The 10,250-nt window shown below is 46.7% G+C and overlaps 1 pseudogene; it reads left to right on the plus strand.

Annotated features, from left to right (window-relative positions):
* The first annotated feature begins 771 nt into the window (after window positions 1-771).
* On the plus strand, window positions 772-9,371 carry LOC103270776 (annotated as a pseudogene).
* The last annotated feature ends 879 nt before the right edge of the window (window positions 9,372-10,250 follow it).

Raw genomic sequence — 10,250 nt, forward strand, 5'->3', positions numbered from 1 at the left:
TCCTGAAACAGACACAATAAAACTTGAACTAAATGGAAGGACATTGCTTGTTCTTGGATAAGCAGAACTCAATATTTTAAGGATGTCAGTTCCCCTTAAGTGAATTTATAAATTTAATTCAACCCCAAGAATACTAACAAGATTTAGTGGAAGTATATATGTTGGCATTAAAGTTCATATGAGTGAGGACCAAAGTCTGGTCCAAACTTTACCTGTACAATGACTATCTGTATATCTGAATTGTACCTCACAACTTTTAAATAAATAAATAAAGAAAGAAAAACAAAATAAAGTTCATATGAAAAAAATAAATATGCAACAATGCTTAGGAAATGATGGGGGAAAACGTGTTGCTGTTAGCCATATCAGCTATTAAAAGAGTATAAAGCCTCTATTATTAAGACATTCCATGCTGGGCTCAGTGGCTCAGCCTGTAATCCCACACTTTGGGAGGCTGAGGTGAGTGGATTGCCTGAGTCTGCGGGTTCGAGACCCACCTGGGCAACTTGGCGAGACCTCATCTCTACAATAATCAAAAAATTAGCTGGGCACGGTAGTGCGTACCTGTAGTTCTAGCTACTTGGAAGGCTGAGGTGGAAAGATCGCCGGAGCCCAGCAGGTCGAGGCTGCAGTGGCCGGGAGCAGCCACTGCACTCCAGTCTGGGCTACAGAGTGAGACTCCAACTCAAAAAAAAAAGACACTCCAGTTTTTTTCTCAATAGGTTTGCCACCCGAGCATAGGTGTCATGACAACCACCCCTGAAAACCAAAATGGGAAAGGAAAAGACTCATACCAACATCGTTGTCATTAGACACGTAGATTCAGGCGACCATCACTAATGGCCATCTGATCTACAAATATAGTGGCATCGACAAAACAACCATTGAAAGATTTGAGAAGGAGGCTGCTGAGATGAGAAAAGACTCTTGAAGTATGCCTGGGTCTTAGATAAACCAAAAGCTGAGTGTGAACGTGGTCCCACCATTGCTATTTCCCTGTGGAAATTTGAAACCAGTATGTCACTATCATTGATGTCTCAGGACACAGAGACTTCCTCAAAAATATGATTACAGGCACGTCTCTGGCTGACTGTGCTGTCCTGATTGTTGCTGCTAGTGTTGGTGAATTTGAAACTGGTATCTCCAAGAATGGTCAGACCCCGTGAGCTTGCCTTCTGGCTTCTACATTGAGTGTGAAACAACTAATTGTTGGTGTTAACAAATGGATTCCACTGAGTTCTAAAACCAGAAGAGATATGAGGAAATTGTTAAGAAAGTCAGTGCTTACATTAAGAAAATTGACTACAACCCCAACACAGTAGCATTTGTGCCAGTTTCTGGTTGGAATGATGACAACATGCTGGAGCCATTTGCTAACATGCCTTGGATCAAGGAATGGAAGGTCACTGTAAAGCTAGTAATGCCAGTAGAGCAATCTGCTTGAAGCACTGGTTGCATCCTACTGTTGCAGCAAGTGTTGCAGCTCACCGGAAGCAGGAACAAACCGAGTGTTGCCACACTAAGAACAGGCACTGGAGACAGAGTGGAAAATTGAGAGCATTTATTCCAGAAGTCTCAGGTGGAGTTATCTCCAAAAACCTGAGCCCTGATCCTCAGTTATAGGTTTCTGGTTTTTTTTGTTTTTTGGGTTTTTTTTGAGTTGGAGTCTCACTCTGTCGACTGGAGTGCAGTGGCCGCTCTCGGCCACCGCAGCCTCGACCTGCTGGGCTCCAGCGATCCTTCCGCCTCAGCCTTCCAAGTAGCCAGAATTACAGGCATGCGCTACCACGTCCAGCTGATTTTTTGATTTATTGAGGAGATGAGGTCTCACTGCCCAGGCGGGTCTCGAACCCGCGGGCTCAGGCAATCCACTCACCTCAGCCTCCCAAAGGCGCGGGATTACAGGCTGAGCCACCGAGCCTGGCTTATAGGTTTCTTTTGTATACATTCAGTGGACCTTATTGAGAACTTTTGGGTGTAACAGTCCTGGGGCCGCATTATCAGCCCCGGGCTTTTGCCATTGGTGGTTCTATAGTTTTAAACTGAGGATCATGAGCGGGGATTTTCACAGCAAACATCACAGCAAACAGGTTTATATAGGGTGCAGCAAAGCATGCTTACAGAAGCAGTAGCAGTTAGAGCAGCTGCTCATTTGAGATAAGGCTCTTAGGGTCTGGCTTCTTGATTAACTCTTGTTTCCTGTCTCATTCTGCCCTTTGATTCCCTTTAAAACTTTTCTAAGGGATATCATCTGCTTTCTATATCCTCCAGAGCAAGTTGTTCATAGCCTTAGAGAAGCATTTGGAGTTTTATGGATTCTAGGCGGGAGGAAACAAATCAAGTTATTAGGTTAAGGATGCAGGGCCCAAATAGGAGTGCCAATAGGAGCATGAGGAAGGGTCCAGCTGATGGAAGAAGCCAAGATGCCCAACTCCAAATATTGTTCCAATCCTTCTAGGAATTAGCTAGCTCTTGTCTTCTTTTTGTAATTCGCTCTTTTAACTGTTGGACCATATCCCTGATTACCCGCGACTGGTTTACATAAATGCAGCATTCTTCGTTTAGGAAGAGATAAAGTTCTTCTTTTTCAGCACTAAGTAGGTCTAGTTCTCTCCTATTTTGCAGAACCACTCCAGCTAGGGAATCTAATTGATCTTACCGGGCCACTAATGCTGTAGCGATGTAGCGACTCGCTCTATGTCATCCGTTAAATCCCTGGGTAGTTGGTGATAGTAAGTGGTTGAGGATGTGATTCCCCCTATCCCAGTGCCTATGCTAGTCGTTATTCCTAACCCAGTTAGCAGGGGTATGATCTGGATGGCTCATTTTCTTTGTGTATGCCACTAGGGACACCGCGAGAGACTGGTTATCGGGAACAATGTTTATCTATGAGTTGAGAAAAGGCAGAGTACGGTTCCCGCCCAGTTGGCCAGTAAGCACCAGTAGGCATTTGTTCCACATACAAAGAAAAGTCCTGAAAGAGGTTGACACCAGGGTTTGGCCACAGGGAGGAGACCAAGTTCCTGGATATTGATAACTTGATGGCATTGGCTGGTGGTCAGATTCCCTGAACTCAGGCTGATAAGCTATGTGCAAGTTTCAGTTGATCTGTAGGATCCTTGCTAGTCCTTGTGCAATTTCGGTCACGAAGGCGGGCCCATTATCTGATCAGATTGAGGTAGACATTCCAAACCTAGGTAAGATTTCAGTTAGTAGGACCCTTGTTACTTCTCTGGCTTTCTCAGTTCTGGTGGGGTATGCCTCAACCCAGCCTGAATATGTGCATTCAATAACTAATAGGTATTTATTACCTATTTGCTGGCTGGTAGTTCAGTGAAGTCTATCTTTAGGTCTTCAAATGGGCTTTGTCCGGTTCTTTGTATTCCCGGCGGCTGGGAAGGCCCTTGTTTGACATTGTTGTAGGCACAAGTCTGGCATCTCTGGGTTACATTCCCACAAAGCGTGGGGAGTCTGGCCATATAGCAATACTGGTTTACTAAGATTTATAATGCTATTTTTCCTATATGGGTGTCCTCATGAAATTGATGAACCAGAGGATAGGCCAGGTGGTCTGGGACAAAGGCAGTCCGTTAGGGAGAAGCCACCATCCATCTGAGCCCTTGGTACCCTTTTCCCTTTTTATCCAGTCTTCTTCCTGGCCATAGTTTGGGCATTTGGGCAGGGCTGAGATCTTTAAAATTTTGTTGGGAGGGACCTGAGGGGTCACTGTCATGGCTGCCCATTTGGCTTCCATGTCTGTCCTTTGGTTTCCTTTGATTATGGAACTCTTTCCTCTTTAGTGTCCTCAGCAGTGGATGACTGCAATGGCCGCGGTATCCCAGACTACTTCTAAGAGGCGTAGGATTTCAGTTTGATTTTTGGTAGCTTTTCCTCCTGAGGTGAAGAGTCCTCTTTCTTTATAGAGGGCCCTGTGTATATGGAGGGTGGCAAAGGCATACCTTGAGTCTGTGTAGATATTTACCTTCTGTTCTTTGCTTAATTCTAGGGCCCTGATTAAAGCCATTAGGCTGACCATCCAATGTGGAACCAAGTGGGAGGGCACTTGATTCCATTACTTCTGTTTCTGTTATGACCACATATTCCACCAAATGCTTCCCATTCGATAGGAAGCTGCTCCCATCAGTGTAGAGGGTATGGTTCGGAGAAGGCAAAGGCTGATCTGTGAGATCTGTGTGACTCCAGGGGATCTTGTCTGTTGTTTCAATACAGTCATGGTCTGGAGGACCCAGCTTGGCAGGTAGGAAAGTGACTGGATTTAAAGTTTTGACAGTTTCTGGGCACACCTGGGGATTTTCACACAGAAGGCCTTAGTAGTGGCTCATGCATGGATTGGTGAGCCAATGGTGCCCTCGGTGGTCCATTAGGGGGAACTTGATGTTCAGAATTTGTCCTATAGTAACTTTGTTTGCCTCTTTGACCAAGACAGCAGTGGCAGCCAGAGCTGATGGCAGGGTGGTCATATAGCCACTGCGTCTGTTTGGACAGATAAGCCACAGGTCATTGCCAAGGTCCTATGTTTTGGGTTAGGACTCCCAGGGCCATTCTCTTTTTCTCATGGACAAACATTAAATTCTTGAGTTACATCAGGGAATCCTAAGGCAGGGGCTTATAGTAGAGTATTTTTAAGGGTAAGAAAGGCTTCCTATTGCTGTTGCCAAAGGAGCCATTGATATGCCTCCTTTTCTCCCCCCTCCTTCTTTGTGGCTTCGTAGAGAGGTTTGACTATTAATGAGTAGTTAGGGATCCAGATGTGACAGAAACCAGTGGCTCCCAGAAATTCTTGGATCTGCCTTTGGGTCTTTGGGGTTGGAAGGGCCCAGATTGCCTTTTTCTGTTCGGGTCCCAAGGCCTGATGCCCTTTTGAGATTTGAAACCCCAAGTACTTGACCTTTCTCTGAAAATCTGAGCTTTTTAAAGGGATACCCTTTTTAAAGGGATAGCTTTCTGGAGCAAATCTAGCAGTGTCTCTGTTCCCTTAGTGCAGTCCTCCAAGGTTGCACTTGCCAGGTGATCATCCACATATTGCAGGAGTGTACACTTGACTTCCATACTTGGGAAGTGTACCAGATCCTCTGCCAGGGCCTCTCCAAATATTGTGGGGGAGTTCTTGAACCTCTGAGGAAACTGGGTCGGAGTTAATTGCTCCTTCCGGTCAGTGATGGGGTCTTCCCATTCAAAGGCAAACATGGGCTGACTTACGGGTGCCAGGCAAATGCAGAAGAAGGCATCCTTCAGATCCAGACAGGTGAGCCATTGGGCCTCTGCAGGTATGAGGCCTAGGAGGGTGTAAGGGTTAGGGACCACCAGATGGATGGTTGTCGTGGCTTGGTTGATGGCCCATAGGTCCTGGACAGGTTGGTAATCATTGGTGCCTGGTTTCTTCACAGGTAACAGAGAAGTATTCCATGAAGATTGGCACTTTTGGAGTAGCCTGAACTTTAGCAGTCTTTGAAGGTGAACTTGGATGCCGATCTTGGCTTTCCGAGATAAGGGATATTGTCAGACCCTTACTGGGTGGGTGCCAGACAGCAAGTCGACAATTACCAGTGGATGGTTGATGGCTACCCTGGGTGGGTTCCCCTCAGCCCAGACTCTGGGGAAGCGGGAGCTCCACGACTCCAGGGCTAGCTTGATATTTGTGGTGGGCTGGGAATGGAGTCTCCATTCTTCCTCCTGGGGAATTGTGACAGACAAGATCAAAGAGGTGTTCTTTATGGGTCCCAGCAGTTTGAGGTGGGTGTGACCATCAGCCAGAAGGTGATCCACGTCCCATTTTGGACAGCAAGCCCCTTCCCATCAAGGGTACTGGACATTCTGGAATATACAGGAAGTCATGTGTTATCCTGTGTCCTCCCATGATGCGACTGTGGGTTTCACAGAAAGAATGTTTGGTTTGGGCTCTGGTAGCTCCATGATTCCTGCCTTTTTCTTCGACATGGGTCCCACTGGTCTGGTAACCACCGAATGTTCAGCGCCAGTGTCCACCATAAAGTCCATTAATTGGCTCCCGACTTTCATTTTGACCATGGGCTCATGGGGGCCCAAGTTGATTGAGCCCTATCTGTCTCAGTCCGAGTCAATTCCAGCTAGTCCTATGAAGCTGGTAGTGGAGGTCTCTGCCTTGTATGGAGCATGGTCCGGTTCTGACCTCCAGTCTTTTCTCTTTTCCCCTTTAGGTCTATCAGGGCAGTCCTTTTTCCAGCGCCTTATTTTCTTGCAGTAAGCACATTTGTTCTTTTGTAAAGGAGTATGGAACATGGGTTTTGCCCTTGCTTGCCTTGACTCTGACTCAGATGTGACTGGCCGACTCAGGGCTACCTTTTGTTTCATCTTCTTGTCAACTTCTTTCTTTGCAGTCTGCTCTTGATTTACGAAGACTTTGTTGGCTACCTCCAGTAGTTGGGTGCTGTTCATCCTGGCAAACCCCTCAAGTTTTTGTAGATTTCTTTGGATGTCACCCTGTGCCTGGCCCATGAAAGCAGCATTTACCATGTACTGATTTTCAGGGGCCTCAGGGCTGAAGCGGGTGTACAACCAGAATGCCTCACAAAGTCTTTCATAACAGTCCGCTGTACTTTCATCTGGCTTCTGGAGGACCTCAGTGGTTTTGGACATATTGGTGACCTTTTTAACTCCTGGTTTTAGTCCTTCTAGGTAGGCCTGTCGGTATCTTTCCCAGTTGGCCCTTCCACCCTCTGAGTTCGGGTTCCAATGGGGGTCTTCTTCTGGGAGAGTGGCCCTGACCCAGGTCTTGGAATTCAGCACTCCCCCTGGGGCATGTCCCACCATCCATTTTTGGGCCTCAATCACTACTCGTTGCCATTCCTTGGTATTGAGAAGAGTCAGGAGGAGCTGGTGGCAGTCTTCCCAAGTGGGGAGATAAGTTTGATAGATGGACTCTACAAGGTTTATTATAGCCTGTGGTTTTGCTGAGTAGACGGGAGTATGATGCTTTCAGTTAAGCAAGTTCATGGTGGTGAATGGCTGGTAATAGAAGATAGATTGTCCACCCTGGATGCTGCCATCATGTGCCCCTTGTTGAGGGCCTCTGGTCTCATGCACTAGCATCTGGAGTGCAGGCCTTGGCTCTGGGCTGAGCAGAGGCACCTTCCCATCTGGTCAGGCTCTGCAGGTGGTGGCGGAGACACGGATGGTCGTGGAGTGTCTGGCAAGTTTGCGGGAGGGGGGCTCTGGTACCAGTGGTGTGGTATAGGGAGGCAGCAGCAGCAGGACTCATTATCTGGGTCTCCCTGGAAGATCTGCAGAGCCTTGGTAGGGTCCTGGTCTTGGTTCCTCAGTTGAGATGGAGTCTTGGCTAGGAGAATCCTACTCTTCTCCTGCCTGCCAGTGCAGAAACTTATCCAAGGGGGCTGAGCTAATGCAACTTGCAGCCATGAATCTATATATGGAAACTGATCTGGGTGGCCCAGCTCCCTGGTTATCACCTGGAATACAGCCTTTATTTTGGTTATATCCAGAGTTCCCTCTGGAGGCCATTACCCAACGTTGGCCATTCTATTGTACAGAGGGTCCTCAGCTTTCCTGGAGATATCTTGACACCATAATCTCCTGAATGACCTTTCCTGAAGTTTTTGATCATACAGCCTAAGACAGTGGGTTTCAAGAGGCACCCTCCCATCGTGTGCCTCCTGCTGTGTCGGTGTTGCAGAACAAAGACAAAGACCTCCTGGACAGGCACTGTCCAGGACAGAAATCACTTCCTCTCGGGAATTTGAGTTGCATTTTAGCAGTAGGTAGGTTAGTATAATCTCTGGACTGGATCAGCCTCGCAGGGAGGAAACTAGTTAGCCAGAGGCCAACATTGCCATTTAGCTGTATAGGGTCATCAGGGAACCCCAGGTTGGGGCCCAGTCAGACTCCGTAGCCTCAAGACCATGGAACCACATGCATGTTCACACCACACTTACTCCCTTCCATTCCAAATCCAGACAAAGCTCCCCGCTGGAGATTCTACCTGAGCAGTTACAATAACTTCTGGGAGGTGATCAGGTTTCTGTTATACATCATTCAGTGACCCTGAATGACTGGATACCCCAGGATGTCTTACCAGCTTCTGAAGTCCTGGTCGATTGGTCCACTCTCTCCCAGTGGACTGCAGTCTGATGATCTGGGTTGTGGCTTGTGGAGTCTGGATCTCAGACAGCCAGTGGGAGGCCGCCTTCCTAGTCCTTGGGCCGGTCCCAGGCTGCAGCCAAGTCTAGCAACTGTGGAGGCTCAAAAGGCCAGCCTAATCTGAGGACACAGTGGGGCTTCCCAACCAATGTGCCAAATATTGCAGCTCATCAGGAGCAGGAACAAACCGAGTGTTGCCACGCTAAGAACAGGCACCGGAGACCTAGTGGAGAATTGAGAGCGTTTATTCCAGAAGTCTCAGGCGGAGTTATCTCCAAAAATCTGAGCCTGGATCCTCAGTTACAGGCTGCTTTATATACATTCAGCGGACCTTATTGAGAACTTTCAGGTGTAACAGGCCTGGGACCGCATTATCAGTCCCAGGCTTTTGCCATTAGTGGTTTTATAATTTTAAACTGAGGACCATGAGCTGGAACTTTCACAGCAAACATCACCGCAAACAGGTTTACATGGGGTGCAGCAAAGCATGCTTACAGAAGCGGAAGCAGCGGTTAGGGCAGCTGCTCATCTCAGATAAGATTCTTAGGGTCTGGCTTCTTGATTAACTCTTGTTTTCCTGTCTCGCTACCACAAACTCGTCCAACTGACAAGCCCTTACTTCTGCCTCTCCAGAATGTCTACAAGATTGGTGGTATTGGTACTGTCCCTGTGGGTCCAGTGGAGACTGGTGTTCTCAAACCTGGCATAGTGGTCACCTTTGCTCCAATCAGCATCACAACTGAAGTAAAGTCTGTTGAAATGCACCTTAAATCTCTGAGTGAAGCTCATCCAGGGGACAGTGTGGGCTTCGATGTCAAGAATGTGTCTGCCAAAGATGTTTATCATGACAATGTTGCTGGTGACAGTAAAAATGACCCACCAATGGCAGCAGCTGACTTCACTGCTCAGGTGATTTGTCCGTGCCAAATCAGTGCTGGCTATGCCCCTGTACTGGATTGTTACATTGCTCACATTGTATGCAAATTTGCTGAGCTGAAGGAAAAGATTGATCACCATTCTGGTAAGAAGCTGGAAGATGACCCTAAATTCTTGAAGCCTGGTGATGGTACCATCGTCGATATCATTCCTGGCAAGCCCATGTGTGTGGAGAGCTTCTCTGACTATCCTCTTCTGGGTCGTTTTGCTGTCCGTGATATGAAGCAGTTGCTGTGGGTATCATCAAAGCAGTGGACAGGAAGCTGCTGGAATGGGATTGAGGGAACACTAACCAAAGAACCCAACAGAAAAATAGGTAAAAATACAAACAGACGATTCACATACAAAAAAAAAAAGTTTACTCCTTAACATTCCTGGTGTGTGAATACAAATGGGTACAGTCCTTAAGAAGGGGAATTTTGGCTGGGCTCGGTGGCTCAGCCTGTAATCCCAGCACTTTGGGAGGCCGAGGTGAGTGGATTGCCTAAGCCCGCCGGTTCAAGACCCGCCTGGGCAACTTGGCAAGACCTCATCTCTACAATAAATCAAAAATTAGTCGGGCGTGGTAGTGCGCGCCTGTAGTTCCAGCTACTTGGAAGGCTGAGGCGGAAGGATTGCCGGAGCCCAGCAGCGAGGCTGCGGTGGCTGGGATCCAGTCTGGGCGACAGGGTGAGACTCCAACTCAAAAAAAAAAAAAAGGGAGGGGAATTTTGTAATATCTAATAAAACTACCATAAGTTTACCTTGGACCAGTAGTACCACTTTTAAAAATTTACCCTAAAATTAAATCTCCAATAAGTTGAAAATACATATGTAAAATATTATATATTGCAGCATTATTTGTGATTATAAAATGTTGGAAACAAATATTCATACAGAGGAGGTTGGTTTGATAAACTATAGTACATCCACAGGATGGAATAATGTGTAGCAGAGATGAGAGAGAGATCTACAAAGAGATGAGAATCTGAATAGCATCAGGATTTTCAAAAGTAACTTGGATGCTAAACTTAATAAAGTCAAATTCTGAAGGAAAATTGAAAATTGTTTTGGAGCTAATTGTATCTCTAAGCTAGTATTTTAGGTGTGAGAGTAAAGCTAAAGACATAATTAGACACATAAGAAAAACTCTGAAACTATCTCAGAAAGATATACTCAAG

The sequence above is a fragment of the Carlito syrichta genome, unplaced genomic scaffold (assembly GCF_000164805.1).
Source record: "Carlito syrichta isolate Samal-C Ts95f unplaced genomic scaffold, Tarsius_syrichta-2.0.1 Scaffold310000, whole genome shotgun sequence".
NCBI lineage: Eukaryota > Metazoa > Chordata > Mammalia > Primates > Tarsiidae > Carlito > Carlito syrichta.